This window comes from Peromyscus leucopus, chromosome 8a (assembly GCF_004664715.2).
Source record: "Peromyscus leucopus breed LL Stock chromosome 8a, UCI_PerLeu_2.1, whole genome shotgun sequence".
Lineage (NCBI taxonomy): Eukaryota > Metazoa > Chordata > Mammalia > Rodentia > Cricetidae > Peromyscus > Peromyscus leucopus.
This window is the reverse complement of record NC_051085.1, coordinates 10,259,517-10,285,749: the sequence shown is the minus strand read 5'-3', so window position 1 is coordinate 10,285,749 and position 26,233 is coordinate 10,259,517. Positions and strand designations below refer to the sequence as shown.

General features: G+C 44.4%; 1 long non-coding RNA gene across 1 annotated transcript; it reads left to right on the top strand.

Annotated features, from left to right (window-relative positions):
• The first annotated feature begins 313 nt into the window (after positions 1 to 313).
• On the top strand, positions 314 to 6,374 carry LOC119086854. Its single transcript, XR_005090222.1, has 2 exons — positions 314 to 355; positions 6,015 to 6,374. It is a non-coding gene; the product is annotated as an uncharacterized LOC119086854 (long non-coding RNA).
• The last annotated feature ends 19,859 nt before the right edge of the window (positions 6,375 to 26,233 follow it).

Here is a 26,233-nt window from a genome sequence, read left to right as displayed (position 1 = left end):
CAGGCTCAAAGAAGCGGCTGTGAAACAACATACATCAACTCTAAGTGCAAGGACTGTAACTAACAGCAGAGGGCTCCCTTCCACGGCTGGCAGACAAACTCCAAATGGAAAAGCCTTTTATTTCCGGAAACTCCTGGTTACAATATAAAAAAAAAAAAAGTTCATGCTAATTGGACTCCCGGAGCTCCACCCGGGGCCTAGCCGTGGATCTCTGCATCCAGTTCCCTTATATGATCGAGAATTGTTGAGACCAAGATTGGATAAAGCACAGGGACAAATAGCCAAACGAATGGAAACACATGAACTATGAACCAAAGGCTGAGGGGCCCCCAACTGGATCAGGCCCTCTGAATAGGTGAGACAGTTGATTGGCTTGATCTGTTTGGGAGGCATCCAGGCAGTGGGACCCGGTCTCAGTGCATGAGTTGGCTGTTTGAAACCTGGGGTTTATGCAGGGTCGCTTGGCTCAGCCTGGGAGGAGGGGACTGGACCTGCCTGGACTGAGTCTACCAGGTCGATCTCAGTCCTGGGGGAGTCTTTGCCCTGGAGGAGGTGGGAATGGGGGGTGGGCTGGGGGAAGAGGAGGGGGACAGGAGGGAGGAGAACAAGGGAATCCGTGGCTGATATGTAGAACTAAATTATATTGTATATAAAAAAAAAACATTTTAAAAAGAAAAAAATGTTCATGCACAGAATTAGCACAACTGTCCATTTTTGTAAGTGAATTACAAAAGCAACATTTAGACCTTCGGATCTTAAATCTTTCTTTGATTTTTTTTGTTCTCACTGTGCTTTTTCCTTATGAGAAACTTGATGTGACATTCGAGTGTCATATTTCAGGATAACGTAGGTATAGGATGGTGACAGAAAAGTGACTTTCCCAATCTCTCTACAGTACTTCAGACCATCCTCCTAATAACACAGTCATTCTATAAAATTGTGTCATCCCTACGCCCCCCCATAGTCCTTGGATGGAAATGTACAAATTATAAACACAGAAGGGTAGACTGGAAACACAGAATCTGTAACAGTTCAGGACCCGGGGAGATACCCATCTAGCCAAACACCAAGATATTTGAATAGCTAATCAAAATCTCATGTATATTTTTAAAAGACATGTATAAGGTCATTTTGGATCATTTTGAATCAGAATACACCTATTTCATATGACATTCTCAGTCTTAACTGATCATGAAAAATAGGTGAGGGGCATAAGCAAGCTTTGCCTCAAAATGTTGCCATTACATCTGCACACTTGTAGCAGGAATCTTAAAAGTTCTTATTAATAAAATCAAACCTGAAGCCAGGTATTGGGGTGAACACTGGAAGATCAGAGAGACAGAACCAGCCACAGCTAACCTCACCTGGCCAACTTCTCAGCTGGTTTTGTTTCCTCAGACTGGAAGCCTCTGTGTCCTCATATCCAAATGGCTCTCAGCTGAACTGTGCTGCTAGAAGCCTGAAAGCTTAACCAGCCAAATGCTTCTAGTTTCTGGTCCTCACGCCTTATATACCTTTCTGCCTTCTACCATCACTCCCTGAGATTAAAGGCTCACTCCCTGGGATCAAAGGCGTGAGTCACCATGCCTGGCTGTTTCCAATGTGGCCTTGAACTCACAGAGATCCAGAGGGATTTCTCCCTCTGGAATGCTAGGATTCAAGGTATGAGTGCCACCATTTTCTAGACTCTGTATCTAGTGGCTGTCTGTTCTCTGACCCCAGATAAATTTATTAGGGTACACAATATTTTGGGGAACACAATACCACCTCACACACTGTCCTTGGAGAAAATGGTGGGGTTTTTTTCAAAGTTAGGTAAGGTAGTTGTTTGAGTGTAGACTACTATTTAGATACACATTTCTGGTATTGTCGTTAGACTGGAGGTATACTGTTAACTAGATCAGGAGTCAGAAAACTTTAGCCCAGGAGCCAAATCTAGCCTGCTGCTTATTTTTGTATAAACCACAAGCTAAGAATGTGTTTTAAATTTTTAAATGGTTTTCCAAAAAAAAAAAAAAAATCAAAAGATGTAATGTTTCAGGACATAAAAATTATATGAAACTATGTGTTCATTGACCATTAAGTTTTGTATTTCATCAAAAAGCTGGGGGAATGTGTTTGCTTTTTGTTACATAAGCATTCACCCAATAACCTCAGTTTTGCTTCAAGTCTCATGAAGCCTAAACTATTTTATTTACCTTCTGGTTCTGTACAGAAAAAGCTTGCCAAATTCTGGACTATGCCCTCTTTACTGCTCCGTACATTCCTCATCATAAAACATGTTGCCCCTTTAGCTCTGGAAGCAAACACTGTGCAGACCTGGTCCCCCAGATAATCGGAATTTGGAACTGCCTGCATAGCCTGGAAAACCATAGCTGTTTGCATCCTAGATCCAGGGTGTGACTTCCTGGCCTGTGGTATAACCCGATCCTTAAACTTGCTGAAGATCCCCAGGTGATTTGATATGGAGTGTGAGGGGCTCTTAATGTAATGCTTTGGCCAATGCAATGCCTGCCCCCAGCTTTATCCAGGACCTCCAAGCTCCTTGCTGTCCCTTTAGGTCCCTCCCACTGGCCCAGACCCTCCAGTCTCTTCTGTCCTGCCACACCAGCTCCCTTCAGCAGCTGTGCCTTCCTTGACGATTCAACAGAGGAAGTCCAGATCGGCCCATCACAATGTCTGCCTCTTTTGCTTTCTGAATGCAATCTTTTTCTCGTCTGTTTTCTTCTCTCCAACACCACAGTGATTGAAAAGAGGTCTTAAATCTGCCAGGCTTTCCTCTGAGTCCCTGTATGTCTTCTAATGAGAGGTGTGGCCTGCAGCAGATTGTCTTAATCAGTCTGCTCATCTGCGCCTTCAATCCTAAAGTCTGGTTTAAAACGCTTAGCTCTTAGAAATTTTGAAGATTACAGGAGCTTTTCCTGCCACTTAATCTATGGTGCTCGGATTAACATCACCTGGGCCCTTGTTAAGCATTCAGGATCTTGGGGGCCCATCCGGCCTCCATGTCAGCAAATGCACAGCGCTGGCTTCTCGTGGTGCTCTGTGTGTGCATCACAGTGCAAGCTGAGCACTGAAGCTGTGAGAGTCGCCAGACACCAGGCTGGCTCTTCTTCACTGCGCTGAATACATTTGATGCCCCGGCTCTATGTGCAAAATGGCTTGCTTACACTTTTTAAACCTATCCATCTCCTATGTATAGAATAGTTTGAAACCAGAGGAGACTGTGGCAGGGTCAAAGGTGATTAAGGGAGAGTCACCTTCATGCAACTTAGAAAAGCCTCCTCCTTCTGACAAATATGACCCTGGAGGTGCACAGCTAGTGAACTAAAAGAGCTCTTCTGCAGCTGAGAACACACACACACACACACACACACACACACACACACACACACAGAGAGAGAGAGAGAGCGGATGATGGCCCCTTTCAGAGCCTGTGGCCTGCCAGAGGCAGAGGGGCCTCAGCCAGTTGTCCTTGGACACTGTGTGGCAAGAGCAAGGAGTTAAGATTAGATGAGGTTCTGGAACTAGGATTCGGTCAATCAGAGTAAAAAAGCAACATGGAGTCAAGAAAATGCCAACATGGTAGAGGGCATCATGGGACGGTAATACGGTAATGTGGGAAGTTGCCCTGTGCCTATTGAAGATTTCTGGGAGGAGATATGATTTGACACAAATCGAACGATTGATAAAGTGTCAGGTGAAATACCAAATACAAGCTGAGCTACAGGAATCTCAGGATCTGGAGCTTTCTGTGTGTTGAAACTATGCTGCAAATGGGGAGGGCCACATCAGAAAGAACACCTGTGACCAAATGCAGTCCAACTGCAGGTATGATAAAGTGGGACCTCACTTTAGAAACACGGCTTCGTCTGAAGCAACACGTTCTCATCTGGAGCCCAAGGGCACCTACATTTAACTTAGTTTCCTGTGCCTTCAAAGGGCCAGTGTAAGGATTCGGTCCTTAATTACATCATCAGCCTGCATCGGCGTCCCAGCCTAAAAAGCAGGTGGGTCCTCTGTGTGCCCCTTCTTCTTCCTCTCTTTCCTTTCCGCTCCTTCCTTCCGTCTGTTTTCTCTCTCTCTCTCTCTCTCTCTCTCTCTCTCTCTCTCTCTCTCTCTCTCTCCCTCCCTCCCTCCCTCTCTCTCAACCCCCTCTCTCCCAATAAAGCTCTAAAAAGGTAACCATGGCTGTGATTCTTCGGATCAGCACTCTCCTCTGCCAGCATGGCCACTGCGGGCATCAACTAGCCACAAGCAGCGCTCCGTTTAACCGACAGCCAGGCTGGAGACCATCTTAACTAAGCATTTGTTTTTAAGTTAGGGAAGGTCTGGAAAAGCAAAAGGAGCCAGAACATTCCATCATTGGCTGAGGTATTTGGTTCATGTCCATGAAACTAAGCAAGGTCATCCAGAGACATATGCCAAAGGGAGGTACTGGGTATTTACTTAAATCTCCAAGTACTGGATGTTCATGCCACCCTGTGTTTTACTGAGCACTACAAGTTTTGCCTTTAAAGAGTCTCTCTTCTCAAAGAACTGGTGGAGGACTGAACACATGAGGTCCACAAATGCTGTGGGATTAAAGATGCTTTAGAAGAAATTCAAATCAAGGATTCCCTTAGTAAACAAGTAGATGTTTACTGAACACCTGCTCAGTGCTGCTGAGAGGTAGGACTTCCTTATTCCATAAGCAAGCCAAGAGCCGAGTTCTTTCCATTTTGTCCAGAGGGAAGGGGGAGAGATGCGGTGCAGCCACACCTCTCCATCTTGCCCCTTCCTGGTTTTACCCTGATCTATACTGGCTCAGTCCAAGGTCTCCGTTGCTTTCCTGGTGAGAACTCTGTTTTCCTTTCTTGATGTAATTCATTTTGATTGGGTACTACCAGGGAAATCCTTGCTCGCCTCACCTGAGTGATCAGTCCAGTTCCAAATCCAGATGTTGAAAAGAGAAAGGGAGGGAGGGAGGGAGGGAGGGAGGAAGGAAGGAAGGGAGGGAGGGAGGAAAGAAAAAGGATAAGGTTAATCTTTGCCCCTGGGCATGTATTTTTAACCCTTGACTTCTTGAAGTGGAATTAACATGCCATTCCCTAGATGTACAACTCTGTATAAGACACCCCAGAGAAATGTCCAAGCGTAAATGTCAGAGAGCCATTAACAGCCATCTTTGTTGTGGCTCAGTGGTGCGTTCCCTCGGGTTTTTTTTTGTTTGTTTGTTTGTTTGGTTTTTTTTTTTTTTTTTGTCTACACTCTTCCTCTTGAGAAGAGGTTATTGGTAAATATTTAATGAACCAAAAGAAAAGACAAATAAATAACAGAAAGCAACCTGAGTGTTTTAGCTCTTGCCTGTGGGAACTAATGATCCATGACATCTAGTGGAAGGAAACAGAGGCCGGGAGAGAAGACCTCAGACACTGCATGGAGCAGGTTAGCCAAAAACAAAGCTATGCCCGAGGGGAAGCCAGGAGCTCTGGAGTCCTTAAAGCATGCAGTAGACACAGCAGAGGTTGCTATACCTGGAGTGTCCTTTGTTATAACAGAAATTTAATCAGCTGCCTTTGAAGGCAAGGAGCTAGGGGCTGTTTTACAAAGAACGAAGCAGTAGATTCCCTTATACTAAACATTTCTTTATTTTTGTTTTTTTATTTTTGTTTAATTCGGGAAATAAGAAAGAGAAGACAGGGGCTGGAGAGATGGCTCAGTGGTTAAGAGCACTGGCTGCTCTTCCAGAGGTCCTGAGTTCAATTCCCAGCAACCACATGGTGGCTCACAACCATCTATAGTAGAGTCTGATGCTGTAATCTGGCATGCAGGTGTACATGCTGATAGAATACTCATATACATAATAATAAATCTTAAAAAAAAAAAAAGAAAGAGAAGACAACAGTGAAGAAACAGAACAGGATGTAAGGAAAGAGGGAGAAGAGAAAAAGGGAGAGAAGTTAAAAAAAAGAGAGAAAGAGAGGGGGAGGGGAGGGGAAGAGATTGGGTGAGAGCCTGCCCTGATTTTGCAGGTAACTGGGAAGAACTACACTCATAAAGTAAGGCGCACCCCTCTACCTGAAAGATGGCATCGTGCACAAGCCAGTGCTGTGGAGGAGACATCAGTTTTCTGCTAATGCCACTGAGAAAAGATGAAGAACTTCAATGGCTTGAGGCCGCTTAGTGATGACCAAGAGCTGACGGTCCCGTGCCAAGTTTGTTTCCGAAATGGAAAAAGAATGAAGTGCAGCAGCAAGATTTACACTCCTCCTTGGTCCACAGCCGAAATCGGCTTCAGTGGGGTGGATTAATCAAGTGTTTTGTTTTCCAATCTGTGCTTGCCCGCTCCAGGACAACTGATATTTAGTAGAAAAATGTAGCTGAATATAATCCAACAAATGTGTGTTGTCATGATGTTCATGTTTCCCTTTAAAATATTTTGGTTTACAGGGCTAGGGAAACGGCTTGGTGGGTAAGGCGCCTGCCACACAAGCCTGAGCAGAGTTCAGATCCCCAGCACCCACATAAAAAAGTCAGGAAGGTAGTGCATGTCTGCAACCCCAGCACTTGGAGATGGAAACAGGCAGATCCCAGGAGGAGCTCATCTGCTCACCAGCCAAGCCAGATTGCTGAGCTCCAGGTTCAGAGAGACCCTGTCTCAAAAACAAGGTAGAGAGTAATCAAGAAAGACTCCAGACATCTGCCTCTGACCTACACACACACACACACACACACACACACGCACGCACGCACGCACGCACGCACGCACGCACGCACGCATGCACAAACTTGTACATACAATATACACACCAAAATAAATATGTATTTTAGCATAAATAGTGCAAGTGGACAGGACCTTGTTATTGTCTATCATCCTGAGCGGAATTTCATGTATTATAAGTGGTTGGTCAGGTAGCTAGTTGGTTCAGGAAGCCTACACCACAGAGGCTGCCTACATCACGGAGGCTGCACACACTTCCACTATAATCCATACCAAAGGTGGGAAATTAGGCTAAGGAATAGGGAGGTCGGTCACTCACTGATTAAATTAAATGTGATAGTAGGTATACAGGTGTGTTAATAGCATGGTTTGGGGACACTTTTAGTCCTACAAAATGAATCTAGGAAGGCCTGTGTCTTATGCCTTCTGATATAATCTAGTAAAAGATTAGAAGTTTCTGATTTTAATATCAACTGTCAAGAAATCAGTGTGTCTTCCCCCAGCAAACTTAGAATTTCTGTGCAAGAATGGTTGTGTGACACTATTCCTCTACTAAACCTCTACCAAAGTACAGATATCACCTGTAGTGGTTTGGATGAACATGATGCCCTGCACAGATTCGTGGGCAATGGCATTAGTGGGGGTGTGGCCTTGTTGGAATAGGTGTGGCCTTGTTTAAGGAAGTGTGTCACTGGGGGTGGGCTTTGAGATTTCAGAAGCTCAAGCCAGGACCAGTGTCACTCTTTCCTGTCTGGCAATCCAGATGTACAACTCTCAGCTCTTTCTCCGGCACCATGTCTACCTTTGTGCCACCATGCTTTCCGCCATGATGATAATGGACTAAACCTCTGAACTGTAAGCCAGCCCCAATTAAATGCTTTCCTTTATAAGAATTGTCATACACTGGGTAGTGGTGGAACATGCCTTCACCCCAGCACTCAGGAGGCAGAAGCAGGTGGATCTCCGAGTTCGAGACCAGCCTGATCTGCAAGAGTGAGTCCTAGGAGAGCCAGCCAGGCTGTACAAAGAAACGCTGTCTTAAAAAAACAAACAAACAAAAAGAGTTGCCATGGTCACTGTGTCTCTTCACAGCAACAGAACACTGACTAAGACACCACCACAGTCCAACTTGGTAAACCAAGGAATTTTGTTGGGTTTACTTAAAGTATAGGCAATGGGTTAGTTACAGGAGCAGGAAAAGACGGCTGGATCACCAAAGCCCATACCAATGTGAATTAGAGCTCACAAAAGCCGGGAACCTGGAGCACACTGCACAGCCTGTAGGCAGTTCAACAGGCTGAAGAGTGTCCTTTCCAAGTGCCTCAGTTGGTCTAAACCTCTTCCAGACAGCTGGGCTTGTCTCGAGTGTCCTTTTCAGCCTGACTCTTCGGAGAGTGACCCTCGACAGTCTTTTCTGTTTACATACTCTGGGAAAAGGAAGGGCCTAATGAATCTGGTCATTTTCAGGGACTTCCTGGAGCTATTTTGAGTTATTTACTTCCTGTCTTAATGGGCTTCCCTGCAAGATACAATGTTTCAATCTGGGAGGTACCTGCTGCCCAGCAGGGGTTGAAGCACCCGAACATAGAGCTCTAAAGGCTGTAGACGTAGCTGGGGGCAGGGGTGTTTCCCTGGCCTGTGCTCTGTGACAGACTTCAGGAAACTATCTGCAGCAAAACTCTTTGCTCCTGCTGCTGAGAGTCTAACCGCAGTTACAACTGTGCCACACAGTCACTTCTCTCTATCACAAACCCGGCTGAACTCTAGATGACCCTGCAGCCATGTCCTCCCAGGCCAGATGGGGAGCACTCTCCCTGGCAGTCTCACAGAGGGACTAGGACAAAAAGGTCATTCCATGATGGGTGCAAACACAAACAAGAGGTTTGCTGCTGTGGCTGATGCAAAAACTCCTCGGGCTATAATAACAGGCTGTTCAGCTCACTTTATGAGACAGCTGAGAGGTTTCTCTCTTTGCCGCCTCCCTTGGCGTTGCAACATTAGCACCAACAAAATGGTCTCTCTCCGGTGCTCCTCTCTTGCTGGATTTTAATAAAATGGGCTGAGATCGTAACGAGAGAGAAGCAGCTGCAGTAGCCTGTAGGGTCATGGTTGTCGTCATGGTGGTGACAGCGAATCTGCCTTCTAATCCTGAGGAAGCAGGGAAGTGGCCGGCCACTTTGACAGACACTGAAGAGGTGGAGCTGAGGAGAGCAGCCAGCTAGCCGCTCTGAAAGCTGAGGAACGAAGAGGGATCTGGCCCTAATAAGCAGTGGAGGCTGAGCCAGGTGCCTAGGGAACTGCCCAGCCCTGGTGAGCAGCTGGAGGGGGCCGAGGGACCCCTCAGAGGCTGTGACAAGTGTCTGAAGCAGAGCTGAACGGTGTAGGCCAAGCTGCAAAAGCAACTAAGGATCAGCTGCATGACTGACATCCCCGGGAGAGGCAGGCCACTGCCAGGGACAGAACGGGACTCGATGGTGGCAGTGAACGCCTTCTGAGCAGCAGCAGCCACGAAAGAGGCGACAGGAAACTGTCACATTACAAGTCAAGCTGACAGTGGTTGAGGCATCTCAACACACAAGAGCTGTAATATTTGAGCGCTGAAAGTCCCAGTACCTAAGGTCTACACGGGAGCCATAACACTAGAGGGCTCCACCTACGCACACCTGTAGGCCACTGCTGGCCACTATTGTCACGCATCCAAAACTGCCGATGACAAGCACTTGAAAAGCTCTTGCTTGCCTGCCCTTGGGATCCCAGAGCATCCCAGCCAGCTGATTGGTAACAGTATCAAAGAGAGGCTAACTTTTACCCATGTCAAACTGGTGCTCCTATTATCAACCAAAAATAAGAAAAGTCAAGAATTGTGCCTTTTCAAAATGTCCTGGGTCAGTTCACCATACAGAAATAAACAGGTTGAATGGGTACAAATTGCTGCTATCCTCCTGTTTGGTTTTCCAGTGGTGAAAAGGGTATCTCAAAGAGAGTCCCTGAGTCACTAGCCCCCGAGTGTGGATGCTGATGACTCTACCTACTGTTGACTTTGACCTGATTCTTGCGATCTCTGACAGAGGCTATCGTGCAACACTGGCAAGTAAGGGAATGTATATGCCCAGTCTGTCTGTGCACCAGGGTGTCTAGTGCATTAATGTAGAAGATCAGTATAACGAGGAAAAGGATATCAGTTACTTTTCTGTTGCTGTGGTAAAACACCACCACCAAGTCATTTGTGGCAGGAGGCAGGCACAGTGGCCGGAACAGGAAGCTGAAGGTTCACATCCCTTACCAAAAGCACAAAGCAAAGAGAAAACAAACTGGAAATAGGAAAAGGCCGTGAGTTTTCCAAGCCTGCTTCCAGAGGCCAACTTCTAGAAAGGCCACATAGCGCCACCAACTGGAGGCCAAGTGTTCATAAACCAAGATTATGAAGGACATTTCTCATTCAAGACACCACAAAGAGTCATGTGTTTGTTTGTTTGCTTGTTTGTTTGTTTGTTTGTTTTGGATAGGAAGCATTTCGTTAAAGTAGACAATGACTTGCAGGAATATAAACTTGAAATCAGTAATTTAGCACCAAGCTGTGTCAAATACTGGCTCTCGGTAAAGTCTCCATTCAGCACTATTTCCAGCAACGCATCATAACTTTGAAAGAAAAATAACTTTGACTAAATGTATTTGATCTGTTGTTTTAGAAGGTTTGACTACAGTATCTTGGCTCATCACGCATAATATGCAGCCTTAGCATCCTCAAATGTTACCAAAACCTTTATCTCTTCGTCTTCTTAAGCATAGTTGTGTCCCCTAGCAGATGGGTTAACTAAAGAATAATAGTTCCTATGTCTATCCCTACAGGATATAAAAGGACAAAGAAAGCAAAAAGATATGACTCGGCATATCTTTTTAAAATCTACAAAACATAAGTGGGATGTATGTAAAAGATTCAATAGTGCTAAAAGAATAATCAAGATAGCAGTAACCTTATTCTTTCAGTTATCTTCATCTCGTCACCACAGGAGCTGACATCTTACACACACACTGCTCTCCTTTGCTTATGGCATTTACACAGCCATCTATTGATTTCCCGAGGGAACAGGGAACCTTCTTGCCCGTGTGTCATGAAGAAGCTGGTTTCAGTGATCATGGGGACTGAGGCAAAGTCCACAGGTGGAAATAGTCCCTATATCTTGGAAATTGAAGATTCTAGTCACTTTTTAGTCTACTAACACAATCAAGTTTACACATAAACCAGCAATGAGTCTGTGGAGTTGATCATCTACAACCAGGCCCCCAGTTGTGGAGGGCAAATAACCAACCACGGGACAGCATGACCACATCATGCCACGGGAGTCAGAGAGGTGCCCGATGAGAGATGATCTCACAAGAACTCACTCAAAATAACCTCCAAGTGGGAAGGCAAGAGAAGTGTCTATCTGGTCAAAAAAGCTCAAAGCCATCCAAGCCCAAGGAGAGCTTCCTATTTCCTAGTCCAGTTGTATGTTGGTAAGACATCTCTGTAAACCCTGATCTGCAGCACTGCCCAGTATCTGTGGTGTAAATGGACCCATTTTGAGTGAGGTCAAGCTACCAATAGGTTGGTAAGCAGTTCATAGTGTTCTTGATACTTAGCATCTGACTCCCGGGAGCTAGAAGTCAACACACCCCCATAACCTTCCTCCAACTTCCTCTGCCCCGAAGAAAGACAACAGAAACCTGCCCTTTGGGAACAGGTCTTCAGAGAGATGGAAAGTGAGAGAACATTGCTTCAAATGGGGCTTAGAATGTTGATTAAAACTTTAGACTTGATGGAGAGTAGAGCTCCCCTTCTTTTTACTTAAAGATTTATATTATTTTTAATTGTGTGTGTGTATGTGAGTGTGTGTGTGTGTGAGTGTGTGTGTGTGTGAGTGTGTGTGTGTGTGAGTGTGTGTGTGTGTGAGTGTGTGTGTGTGTGAGTGTGTGTGTGTGTGAGTGTGGGGGGGGGGCAGTTGGGTTTGTATTTGGGCATGTGTATGTCATGTGTACATAGGTGCCCACAGAAGCCTAAAGAGGGTACCAAATCACCCAAGCCGGACTTGCAGGCAGCTGTGAGCCATGGGTACAGAGAAACAAACTCAAGACCCCTGCACCAACAGTCGGTGCCCTAAATTGCTGAGCCATTCTCCATCCCTGCTTCTTAATTATAATAGAGAACTTTCACACTAGGATGACTCAAAGGATATAAAATCTTCCCAGATTCTCCACATGTGCATAAATATAAGGTGGTAACAAATCATCTCTGTTAGATCAACTATCCAAGAATCAGAAGTTACGAAGCTATTATTTCATGGTGGCTGATTTTTTTAAACTTACCTTTAATATTTCTTTCCTTTCATGTGTTTGGTATTATCATCATCACCACCATAATCATCATCATCATCATCATCATCATCATCATCATCATGCCTTCTTAAGGGAGGCCTTCAGATATTGCAAAGTTCTAAAAACAGCGTGAACATTCAGCTTATTGGCTGGATGAAGTCACTTTCCTAACATGTCTCTGAGGGAGCCCCCACATTTGGCAGCTTCTTCATGAAGGCATGAATGAAGGTGTGGCACTGTGAGGACTCTCAGGAGGGGGCCAGCGGGAAAACATCAATTTTTAAAAGCAGAAGAAACATAGTGGCTTCGCTGACCTAAATGGACCTGACAGCTAAATGGGAAGAGACAAAGGAGCTGAACACAAACATTTGCTCCAGGACCCTCGCAGGGTACGGGAGAAAGAAACGTGAACCTTCTGTGGAGTTAGACCACTGGAGTCAGGATGGCTCTGTCCACCTCATCTCCACTCAGGTGCTCACTGGGGAGGCCTCGGAAGGCGGTCTGCACTGTTATTATAACTTCTCTCCTTTCCAGAACACCCTCCAGGGATGGAGGCCTTGAAATGTCCCTCCCCAGATGCCGCGTTCTGGAGCCTCACCTAGTTGTTCACACGGCAGCTCAACAACACTTCGCACAATGATGTTTTTCAGGCCATGCTAGGATGATGCTCCTTGAGCCAAAGCCCTGACTCCAACATGTCTGCTCAAGGGAAGCTCCAGCAAGTAAACACATCATACTAGGCAGAGTTCAAAAGTAAGGAGACGCTGGCATATTTCTAACTCCACAGAAATGTTGCATTAGCCTGTCCTCTTAGCTGATGACCTCCATTCTCACCTCACTGAGAAAACAGAAGCCATTAGAAGAAGAGTTTCACAAGCTTCTACCAAAGCACACACCCTTATTCCCTTTCCATCGTGAAACTTCCCCTCCCCAGTGAGGGTCTCCCTTTCTGTGGTGGAGTATAGTCCCTCTGGTTCTCTTCTCTAGCTGTGCGACATCCTCTGTCTGTCTGCTGGACTCCATCCGAATTCAAATGCCCTTCATTCATGCTACCTTAAATTAGAAGAACAAAGCCCACACTCTTGCTTGCTGCCCTGTTTTCCAACTCATCCCCTCCCTTCCCTCCCTTTGCAGCAAACCTACCAGTTTCATTCCCTCCCGTTCTGTCTTGAGCTCCTCACTCCGGACTTTGCTCTCAGCTCTCAGAACTCTACCCAACTGTCCTGGACAAAATTATCAGTGTTTTCTGTTATCAAAGCCTGTGTTCAGATCTCCTTGATTGCATTCCTTAATCTGTCAGCCCTGCATGTGGTCAGGCTGTTCACTGGCTCTTCTCCCATATTGTTCCACCATGTTCTTGCACGCTGGCTCTTCCTTCCTACTTGTGTCTTTATGATCTAGTGGTCAGCTTCTCCATGATGTCTTCATGTTGGAGGTCCCCAAGGCCTTGGATTCTTCACTTCTTCAATTACCCCCACCCTTTGGGTAATCTCATCAAGCCTCTTGCCTTTATATGCTGGTGACTTCTGAGTGTATCTCCAGGATAGACTTTTCCCAAACTCCTGCTTCATAGGGCCAACTGCCTTTTCCACATGGCTGACTCACCCTCAAATTTAACAGGTCTCAAACTGATCGGCCCTTCCACCAGGAGCCGATCCACCTTCTCCCTCTCAGCTAAGAACAGCCCTATCCTTAGCTGCTCAGACTATAACCTTGGGGTCACTTTGACTCTTTCAACCATTTCCCAGCAAATTGGGACAATATACTGACATCACTCTTGGACTATATCTAGACTCTGATACATCTTCACAACATCCCTACAATATGGTCCTATTCTCTGTCCTCTGTCCATCTGTCCCCTGATTTTTTTTTTTTTTTCGGGTTTTTCTGAGACAGGCTTTCACCATGTAGCCTCAGCTCATCTGGAACTCACTTGCTGGCCTTGAACTCACAGAGACCCACCTGCCTCTGTCTCAAGAGTGCAGGGATTACAGATGTGTGCCACCATATCTGACTCTCTGTCACTTGAATTTCTGCAGTAATAACCTACTGGTCTTTCGGCATCCAGGGCTTGCCTCTAGTGTTTGTTATAATACATCCTTAAAAAGGAATCCATATGAAAGACAAGGTCTATTGTTTCTGTTTAAAATTCTGCAGGGCAGTTGCCTCAGGAGAGGCCACTGTAAGTTTTCCTGGCTGAGGGAAACTAGCTTCCCAGTCAAAGAGATGCATGTTCCCATCTCAAGTGTCAGGGTCACCTCCTTGCTACCTCAACATAAGCACTCCCAAGAGTTTTGAATTCAATTTGCTGCTTCAAGGGGCCATACCACTTCTTTAAATCAGAGGCAATACTCAGGGGTTTTCTTGTCTTTGATTTTTTTCATAGTTTGAATTTGATATCCTCATGAAACCAAGAGTTGTTTGAACAAATACTTTAATTTGTCTAAATGCATATGTATGTAGTCTTCTCTGTACTTGTTGGTATGCACTTATGTTGCACGTTTAGAAGATAACATGTTGTGTTTGGTTTTTTCCTGTCTTGAACACTTTAAGATTTTGTTTTTATTTAGAAAAAATTTATGCAATATATTTTGATCATGTTCCTTCCTCTCCCCCAGCTCCTCCCAGATTCCTGCCTCTACCTCCCTACCCACCCAACTTCACATGGAGATTTTACCTGAGGTTGAATATACACAGACAGCATTTGCATCTGAGTATGGAAAGCAAATGAGTTTTCAAGCTGGTTCATGTGCTCATTTTGTTCATCAGATTCCCTCAGGCCTTTCGGATTTTGTGCTGACTTGTCAGGACTGACAAGGGCAAATCAAAGTGTCTGCTTGTGGACCTGAAGAAAATGAAACAAAAGAAAGACACCTTCGAGTGTCCCCACCCCACCCCCAAAGCTGCGGTCCTTGGAATAATTGTTCTTCCTTCGCCATCTCGGTTTCTCCCCTGGCTTCCCTTCATCCCATCTCCAAGCTCAGGGCTTGCTTGGTTCCTGATGGAAGCCTTTTCACCGCTGCCAAAAGACCTTTGCTCTGTTTCCCCTGCTTGCAATGTTCTCCCTCTTGACTAACTCCTTCCCTCCTGGGCATCTCCACGCAGACCTCGCCCCCGCAATGAGGGCTACTCTCACCCAGTTTACAGCAACCATCCCCGACCCCAGTTGGCAGGTTCTCTCTCCTTCCCCTCCTCTCTTCCTGCCTCCTACTCCATTTTTATCTCATGCTCTGACATGATGTGCAGTTCTTTTTAATATTAACTCAATTCAAGACAAATGCCCGTCATTTTTGTTTACTAATGTAATCCAAAATCCTAGAACTGCCCCTGCCTGGCCCATAGCGAGTGTTATGTGGACATTGATGAGTTAGGTGGCTTATCCCTGGATGGAGGTTTCAGTTTGGGGCATCCTTTCAGGGAGTGTTCACTGCCTTCTAAGACTTTCCCAATTCTCTACTAGGGGAAAATCAGTAAGCTCGTATTAGCAGTAGTTATAAGACCAGGCCACAGTGCATCCATGTTTTACTTATTTTATTTAAAATGCAATTGTAAGTCATATAAAATTATACTGTCACTTCTCAAAAAATGTCCTATGTCAGTGTTTCCTAATGCTTTTTTATTCACCACCCTCATTGTGAACCTCCAAGAATATGTACATGCATATGTTTTCCTTCCATTCCAGGGATTCCAAAGAGGCCCTGGCACCCCTATCCGAATCTCTAGGTGTTTACAGACCTAAGTGATCGGCTTCAGGCACACATATATTCACAGATACATAGGCACATGGTCTATTTCAGAACTTCTGCTGACGGCACATTTTAAAACCCTTTCCCCTTCATATGATCAAGCTGTTGGGGTACCTTTTATTGTTTTACCATTTATGGCAATAACTTTGGAGTGTTTTAGCCTCAAAGGAAGCTTACAAATATAGGAAAGCCATATGTTAGTCCTTTGGGTATACGTCATGTTTAAATTTTCACTTCAAGCAAATGGAAGGCAAAATGGAGATGTGGAAATAATCCCCTGGTCCAAGTGTCAGAGAAGAGAGGACCCTGCCAAGAAAAGGGGTCTTAGGAGAAATCAAACCTGCTAACACCTTGAGCTCTCCCCCTCAGAACTGGGCTCAGGGTGACCTTGTCCATTCCAAAGAACAAACATTTCTCAGGGAGAGCACTGACTGTGGATGTGATTCAACAAAACACCTTGGTGCCAGGACCTTGATGCTGATGTGCTCAGATGTGACCAGAACGACATTCATCCATGGAGGCTGCTTTAAAGGGGATCTTTGGAGCTTTTGTGGAACTCATTTCTGTAACTATCTCAACAAAGAAAAGAAAGTGTATCCTGGAAAGCTGTTGACAGATGTCCCAATTCACCTGGACCTGAGACATGTGGTGTCCAGTAGTCTGGAGACTGTCCCTCAGCTGAGTGGGGGCCAAGCTGCAGGTGCTTCTTTCTGACTGGAACAGAGAAATGGAGGGATATTTCTGTCCATTGGTGTTCCCATGACTAGCATCTGCCTGGCCGATTACTTGAATCCACTGTGAGCCTCTGACAAAGGTCAGAATACCTCAGCATAGGCCACAGGGGGTGAGCCAATGGTTAGGATCGCTGTTGCTGACACTGGAGTTGTTGTCTCTAACACGTCCAGTTCTCCAGGGAAGTCTGTAGGCAAGGCTTCAGACTTAAGTGCGGAGGCCCTAACAGTACCACAATATGTTGGTATTTTGTCCAGCACTCTGGGGAAAGAAGAGTGAGATTCAAAGGTCACCCCAAAAGCTCACAAGAACCCGGAATGAAGGAATTGGCCAACATGTGTTATTTCTATCGAATGAAGCCAGACCATGAGGTCAAGCTTATCTACTGCCTGACATAGTCAGGAGCTTCAGCCAGCTCATCTCAGATAACAGGAAGCCTTTAAAGACATGTGGTGAATCAGCTGTTCATGCAGACATGGCCTCCTTTTTCTCATCTCTTTCTCACCAGAAAAATAACATTGCATTGGTGATTCAACACAATAATCTCAATCTCAAATGCCTGTCTAGCTCTACTGCTAAATTGTCTCCAACTTGCACTGACTTTTCCAGAACCTCCCTGCCCACATCTAGGTTGCCTCAACAGGCTTCTCCCATGTGAGGGACTCGAGACATCTTCTCTAACATGAATGTGTGGGCCACTCAGCTTTCTCCTTACTGAGTGAGCCCACAACCTGGTTCTGGAACTCCCCCTTGTAACTCCATTTTCTCAAGTTCATCTCAAAAGTCTCAAGGGATTAAAAACAACCCAAGTGACTGTGATCAGATGAATGGACAAGAAACATGTTTCAGATATAATGAAATATTATTCAGCCCTAACTAGCAACGAAATACTGATGTGCACTACAACATGGACGAGCTTTAAAACACTGAGATAATTTGAATAAGCCAGACACTGTGGAGAGCAGATGAAGTCCTGAATGAATGTGTATTGCTGACATTATCACTTCCATGTCAAGGACAACAATGCCTCAGACCCATGGGAACAGCAAGGCTTTTCCCTGCTCTGAGTATGAATGCTGAGAGAACATACAGACAGTATCAGCCATAGCTTCCAGGATGACTGAGGCCTGAGACTGCTCCCCACAGAGACCTCAGGTAAACAAACCCATCTCCTTGTTTAATTGCATACAATAAATCCACTTTATTTATTCAGATCTATAAAATATACACCTCTGAGTTTCCAGGCTTCTGGTGCATTTCCATCAGAGCTCACAGCCCACATAAGCCCAGCTTTTCTGTCTATGTGTCTGTGTATCTGTCCTTTCTTCATTCTCTCATTGGCCCAGTCAGGTAGAAGCCAAAGCTGTGCATGTTGAAGCAAGACCAAAAAGAACAAATATTGTATTGTTCTATTATCTGAAATATACAATAGGCAATTTCATGGAGACAGACAGCAGATGAGATGTTCTATAAGACAGGGAGCAAATAGCAAGCAAGGAGTAATATTACAGAATTTCTACTAAAGGTGATTTTTTAAAAGGTTGGGAAAATAGTCAATATCTACACAGTATTGTAAATGTAATTAGTGCCAATAAGTTGTATACTTAAAATTGCCACAATATACTAATGCCACAACACAATTTTTCCCAAAAAGTAAAATATACAAGTCTCATTCAATTCTTTGCATGAAAAACTCATTCGAAATATCACTTAGAATCCTTATACTCAGGTTTATTCATGTCTTGTTATGTAGCATATTCTTAATTACAGTTGTAAAAGACAACTCTGCCAGTCCATGGTCTTTGAATAACTGTCTCATGTGAAAAGCTTAAAAGTCTATAGAAACTATGGCTCTGGGTTAGTAGTCAGAGTGCATGCCAAGCCCTAGGTTGAACCCTCAGCATTGCATAAATGAAGCATGGTGTTGCATTCCTATAATCCCAGATCTATAGAGATGAAGGCAGAAAGATCAAAAGCCTAAGGTCATCCTTAGTTACATGATGAGTTTGAGGCCAGCCTAGGCTACATGAGACTCTGCCAAAGAAAAAACAAGTTTATAAAGTTTACACAGGGTGAATACCACCAGCTGGTTCTATTTTTACCATAAACAAGTGATTTTTCAATACCTGAAGTGTAATGGAGACCTGTGGCATATGAAGGGCAGGCCTGTGGAATCAGATTCTCCCAGGTAATCACCAAATGTATAGATTTCAAGAACCTTTCTGTCTTAGTCAAGTGTTCTGTTGCTGTGAAGACACCATGGCCAAGGCAACTCTTATAAAAAGAAAGCATTTAATTGAGTTCAGTCCATTATCATCATGGCAGGGAGCATGGCGGCGTGCAAGCAGGCATGGTGCTAGAGCAGTATGTGAAAGCTTTACATCCTGATACTCAGGTGGAGAGAGAATGAGAGAGAGACTGGGCTTGGTGTGGACTTTTGAAACCTCAAAGCCCACCCTCAGTGGCACACCTCCTCCAGCAAGGTCACACCCACTTCAACAAGGCCACACCTCCTAATCCTTCTCAAACAGTTCCACTAACTAGGGACCAAACAATCAAACATATGAGCCTATGGGGGCCATTCTCATTCAAACCACCATGCTTCCATGCTTCAAGACAGGCACAGAAACATTACATAGGCATTGGTAAGCCATGCTTTAGGTTTGGGTTTTTAGTTTTTATTTGGGAATAACATTTAATTTATAGAAGTGTTGCTAATATAATACAGTCTCCATTTATACACCCAGCTTCTCCTGATCTTAGCAACTTACATGCTCAGAACTGCATTAGCATCAACTCAATACTGCTGACGAAACTAGAGAATCCTCCACTTTTTTTCTACCAAGGTCTTTTTATTTCTGGTATCCAATCAGGGTCTCATTACATTTATTCACTGCATGTCCCTGGTCATCTCCAATCTGTAAAAGTTTCTTAATCTTTCTTGATTTTTCAGGACTTTGTACATTCAAAGAATACTGATCAAGTATGTTGTAGTTCATCCCTCAATTTTTACTTATCTGCTATTTATCTTCTTATGGTTGGATACTGAAGACAAAGGACAAGGTTGAAGAGTTCTGGAGTTTTCAGATGGAATGGACGTCTACAGTGATAGCATTTGACAGTGGCCTTACAGAACACCAGTCAAAGGATGGGCTTGAGAAACAAGGGAATGACTTAACTTGTCTGTATCAGGCTTGGGGCACTGCAGATCTTCCAGCTGGAGCTCTTTAGCAATCAGTTGGAAGTGTTTCCCCATACCCAGATAAGAAGATCAAGCTGAAGGCACGAACTGTGCAAAAAATGTTGGCACTCCCACCAAGAGGTTATAGGGAATCACTCAGAGAGATTTGCAAGCTGCAGAAAGGGCAGAAAACACAAATGGAAGTTTAGATGACATGGAAGATTGGACCAGAGGAGGAGAAGCCAGTAAAGGAGATGGAGGAGAAAGGAGGGTAGCCCAAGAGCAAAAAGGAAAACCAGATGTGAGTTTAGAAAGCGGTGTCTAGAAAGTAGAAAGGAATGGTCAGCATGTCAGTGCTGCAGTCATAGATGAGGACATGCCCAAGGACCAGAAGGGATGAGGACACTTGGAAACACCGGACACCTCTGCATCAAAGAAAGTGGAAGTCAGCACTCCAGATGCATAACGTGGTGTCCTAAGGAGATATTCAAGTAGAAGAGAGGCGCTTCTTTCTTTTTTTTTCTCTTTCAGAAAGGCTGGCAAGCCAACAGGTGGAGACAGAAGGCTGGACCAGTCAAGTCTCTTGCTTTGTGCATTCCTTTATAGTCCAAAGCAGAAGAGGTGCTATTGCCGGAAGTAGGTTCTTTTCTTTCCGGAAGTAAGTTCTTAGTGAAAGCCAGGTGAAGGTAGAGCTGAGAAATTGTCCCGACCCTCACAGTGAACACACAGGGACTGAGGGAAATGATACAGAAGTTTGCTCTCATAAACTCTTTGATGTTTAGGAGAGCTATTGTCACAGACAGTTAAAGGTGGGATTACTTAAACCGCACTGACCCAGCTTTGCGCTTTTTACCCATGATACAGTTTTTGAAGCCAGTCAATTTACAATGCTCAGGTGGTCCGACCACAATAACACAATGTGCTTCCTGACATTTCAGACATACAGCAATGCTGCCTGTGGATGAAACTCCACCGTAAGAAACAAAAGAACAATCTACATTTCATTCCTCACATGGGAGCAAATGTTTAGACGCGTCTGAACAAACAACTTTGACTTATTTATTTAAGCTACATTTTTATAGAACAATGTACTGAAAACATAAACAACACTAGACTGAAATGTGGGCTGTTTATTTATTGAACAGCTCATAAAATAATAATATGACTCACAAAAGTTTGCTATTCTCCTCTGTTGTAGTACAGCCTGGAATTACTTTTGATGTAGACAAAATATACAGTCACCATAAGGAATATAAAAGGAAACCAGTAAATTTAACTTTTTCAGTAATTAAGATCACTGACTTAAATCAAATGTTAGCTGACTATGGTTGGAAATTTGACTTTGTACCTACCCTGCCATATTATACTACACTGAGTACTCACTGTGATGTAAGTGTATTCAGTAGAGCATCCTCTGTGGCAAGGCACAAGAAATGTCCCAGTTGAGTTATCAAGTGGCAAATCATCTTCTCCCTCTCTGGATTTTGTTCAGAATACACTTCACAGACGCTTTTATTCTGATCTCCTACATTAAACACACACAAATCTACTGTCATTCCTAGGCGACAGGGATATGAAATTTCTGCAAAAAAAAAAAAAAAAAAAAAAGTAATTTAGTAGCTTGCTGAATAAAAAGAACGCACCCATCCCAAGAGATGAGGTAAAACAGGAGCCCTTATTTCATAGCAGCATTGTAGAATAGCTAAAGGCAAAAGACCTAGAATCTGGCTGCCCGGGTTCAAATCCAGCCCTTGGCCCTTATTAGTGGAAGCCTGGAGTGAGTTATTTAATCTTAGCAAGCCCGTCCTAAAAAAAATGCTCTAATAATAGATCTCACTGCAGAGTTGTGAGCACTGAATACTAGTGACTACAAGAAAAATGCTTCCTATATATAGACTCAAATAAAAAGCTTTCATTGTGTACACTCTTGTAAATATGTAACATTCAGAGGTTGTGTTTCTTATAAATAGGAATGCTCCGGTCAAACATGGTATAGAATCTATACTATGTATGGAGCTCCTGCTCAGAAGGTCACTTGACCAAGGACAGAACCAGGTTTTAAGCATCCTGAAGGTTACCCAATTTGGGAGGCCATTTTTAAGAACACAGAATTACAGTTGAGTCTGCAACACGCCCCCTCCTTTCTAGAACTCTAGACATTTAAGAAACCTGAGACTGAATTATCACCGGAGCCCTCCAAGCTCCCCAAGTACATCACAGCATCTAGTGGGTTGCTGTGACTTGAAAGCTCTCGGTACCCCTGCCATAAAGCAGAACAAATGTAAGAATGCTTTAGAGGATTAACTACAGCATAATCCTGACTCCACAGGGAAGGTTCTTGGATCCCCTTCAACTCAGCGCTGAGAGACTCCCAGAATCTCATAGTTGGAAGGACCAAGTCTAGGATTTTGCTGTTAGAGCATGCTTTACGTGCAGGCCAGAGGCCGTGTGCTCCAGAAGGAGCAGACAGACTTGTGAGACTGCCAAAGAGCCAGCTGCCTGCAGCTCCAGCTAGCTGAGAGCCGGCCTTCTCAGACAGGGCTGCAAGGGCTCAGTCACCCACCCCGCCTGGAAGAGGCTTGCCTGTGACTCAATCCAAGAGAATATAGCTGAGGGAGGAGAGCAGGGAGCCACAAGGCAAGAAAGCAAAAGCAGGGTGTTGTCTATCCTCTGGAAGCACAGAGACTTTGTTTGTACTAATGGCGTCCCTCTAAAACAGAAACACTGGCTGGAAACTTCACTATCAGGAAGTGAATGTTCCTCAAGTCTTTGGAGAACAGGGACAATGAAGGGACATTTTCTTTTCTTTTTCTTTTTCAGATTTTCTTACAAACCACCCAAGACCCCTGCAGTTCACATTATTTATCTCCACTAAGCAAATTCCATGTACTAACAGAATTTCCTTTTCTTCGAAGACAAGAAGGAGGGGCTATGCCGGGGGGTGGGGTGGGTGGTATTAGAATTATCTTTATAGCTCATCAGGAAAACCTCTTCATTTAGTGGAAGGCAGCACAGCTAATAGAGCGTAGTGTTGAGTCTGGCTACAGATCTTCCTAGGTGGGTCCTGATCAAAAATCAAACCTTTCCCAACTTCCTGTATGCAAAATAGGGAGGAACATTACACCTACCTCTCTGGGGACTGAGAAGACTGAAGAAGACAAGACAAGCTCCTAATACACCTCCAACTACACCGCCAGCACCTACTAAGTGTGAAATGAACTACCTAACAAACTACACTGCTCTAAGCATGTCATTTCCAGTAGGCACTACCTGATACCCTCTTAATCCAACACATCAGTCACTTAACAGATCAACAGAAAGCTGTCCCAATGTTCCCTGGACAGTAGCAACAGCTTTTCATCCTTTTCTTTATTGCTGATTTCTTTCTTTAGTAAGGAATAATTTTTTGAATATGAAAAGTCACTAACTGAAGGCCCCCAACTTGAATATTTCCATAAAACACTTGTTATTACTAAAATTGTTTTGAATAGGGCTCTGCCTAAGAATGCAATGTTTAAGAACTTGTCATTGGCATCTTGTTAAAGCAACAGTGTGTGTTTACATCTCAGCCTTCTGGAAATCTGCTCTCAGTAGGAAATAGGGACTTGTTGCAGAAGTAGAAAGTATGATCTTCAGCCCTTTGGGGAGCTTATAATTTAACAGAGTAATTGGCTGGACACACAGAGCCACATAATGAATATGGCAGGAGCACATAAGCAAACATTTATGCACAGCTGTGCACAGCTGTATAGGTTTACACAGGTGCTAAATAGCGTCAGGGAGAGAAGAGTTAGAGATCAGGGCTTTTTACGGCACTTGGCAGCTAGAATACAGAGCAACGTAAGTTCGGGAAAGGCTCCCTTGGTGCTGAACAGTGGTGAGGCAAAGGACACTCAAAGATCGGTGGAGCAAAGAGAAACTCCAAATTACAGAAAGAGCAGGAGTAACAGATTAGAAATGCGTACAGCTGAGTGGAGGTCGAAAATCAGTCCTTGAGTACATCCACCGTGTCAAGAGTTTGTGTGAATCAATTCATTTCACTTTCTGAGGCTTGGGGAAACTGAATGACTTGACTGAAGTCAGTGTGTCTGAGTGTCAGCCAGGTCCTATTCTGAGATGAAGCCCCGTTTGGTCTGACTCCGGGCCTGACCTGCCCTCTACAGTACTGACTGTGCTTCCTTGCTGCATCATGTAATAGAAGAGGAAAGACTTGCCGGGCAGTGGTGGCGCACGCCTTTAATCCCAGCACTCGGGAGGCAGAGCCAGGTGGATCTCTGTGAGTTCGAGGCCAGCCTGGGCTACCAAGTGAGTCCCAGGAAAGGCGCAAAGCTACACAGAGAAACCATGTCTCAAAAAACCAAAAAAAAAAAAAAAAAAAAAAAAAAAAAAAAAAAAAAAAAAGAGGAAAGACTAGGATCGTTTGAGAAACAGCCAGGGGATTCATGACTGCTTATCCAGCCCGTCAAGCTACAAGGAAAATCACAACAGCTCCAAAATTTGTTGAAGCCGTGAAGTGAGGATGGGGCAGAATGCTCACGGAAGTCAGTTGGGGGAGGACCAATGGAGCACCCATCCTCCTCAAAAGCATAGTTGACACTCTTCCTTCATGGCTAAGCAAGTTACTTTGATGTAACCACTTTCATTCCCCAATACCACAGTATAGAGATACCACCCAGGAGAAGGCGAGCCATCCCAACTCCACATGGAGGTAATCAGGGAGGAGACTAGATAGCAATCTATCCAGTGGCACTGCCAATTGGTAACTGAACAGGGAAAATATCTGCTGCCCTAGTAATGCTTAACCAAGCAGTGAGTTCCCTCGGTAGCCTTCTTTATATAACCACCAACACAACAAAGAGTTTGGGAACAGAGGAGCCTGGACTTGAATCCTATTGACTCTGTGGCCATGGATAAGCTTTAGAACTATCCTAGGTATCCTTTACAATGTACGCATACTAAGTCAGCCTTAGTATTATGGAGACAATCAACAGGAATTTTACACAAGAAACAACACAGAGTTTGGAACATTGAAAGTGCCCAAATTGATTCAATATTGCTATTGAAGACATTAAAAGACAGATAAAACACTTTTCAAGTTCTTGAAAGCAATCAGAGGCATCTTTTATCCATGTTGTACCCAAAGACCACCAAGAGACAGAATCTGACGCAAAAGCAAAGAGTCTTTGTATTGTTATGAGTTAAGTCAGGACTCTCCATCCATCTGATGCAGCAGCAGAGCAGGAGAGACCCCGAGTAGCAATGGAGCAGGGTTTTTAAAGCAAAGGGGACTTGGGGTCTACAGACTACATAGGAACAGACTCAGGATTGGTTTATTAGAGTGGCAATCGTGCTAGTAGGTTTTAATTGGCTAGGGTTGGTTGGAGGTTACAGTTACCATTTTGGGGCAGACCTGGACAAGTCCCAGGCTCTGTCCTTGAGCTGCCATGGAGGCTGACTGGCCTTGCACGTACTGACCATGGGGGCTGACTCAGTGGCCCAGGCTCTGTCCTTGACTCATCCACGTAGCTCTAAGTTGGTGAGGGGACCCAGACAGCAAACAACTGGCTGAACCTTGAGTAGTCAGAGTATGAGCAGAAAGGGAGCTATTGTAAGGATTATGTCTTTTGTTCATGGCCCTCCCTGAAACTGCTTGCTCAAGCCTCAGGAAACTAACTAACATTGAAGCCTGACCTCTAAGAGAAGACTGAGCAGCCTTTATGGCGTCTGCTTGGTTCTTTCAATCCACATAGCTATCTCAGTCAATACTGTCATCCTCATGTTAAACAAAAATCTGCCACTACGGTCATTTGGTGAAGCAAATACATTTTTCTATGTGTGGTACCACCTATTTGCGTGAGATGAACTTCCCAGGTAACTGCAGTCCATGTGAACTCCCGTAACCAACTCCGACCATTGCATTGGGCAGCCACCCTCCTGATCTGAACGTTTCTCCTCAAGCTTTGTGCTTCTGTCAGGCTTTCTGTGAAGCCATCTCAGATACAACCATGCCAGGGTTGGCAATACTGCTTAACAACACTCACGTTGCCAGCAGTTTTTGTTTGAGTGCTGCTCTGTCAAAATGATGTGGAGTGGGGTGAGGAGTGTGGTCGATTGCAGCTGTTCATCATTACCCAGATAAGTCGGAGCAGCTTCCAATTAACCTTAGTGTGCAGTAAAGCCAATCAGCAAATGAAAACAAGAATTGCTCACTTACCAAAATGGTATTTAGCTTGTAATTGCTGCCTGGGAACGTCGAAGCAAGAAGAAAACATGAGGGAAATTGATCTCCTCCCCACAAATTGATGTCTGGTGATGATTTTTTTTTTTTAAGTCAAGACTATCATTTGATAAACTCAGGTATTTGATCCTAACCTCAAAATAAGCTTAGACATATATTGTGTCTTTTGATGTAAAACAGTATATTAAAACTTCAAACATAAGAATTAGGACATGCATTATTCTTTACACTGGTCCTGTGGCTTAAACTCTAGATAGCAAGAATTAATTTGGAAAATC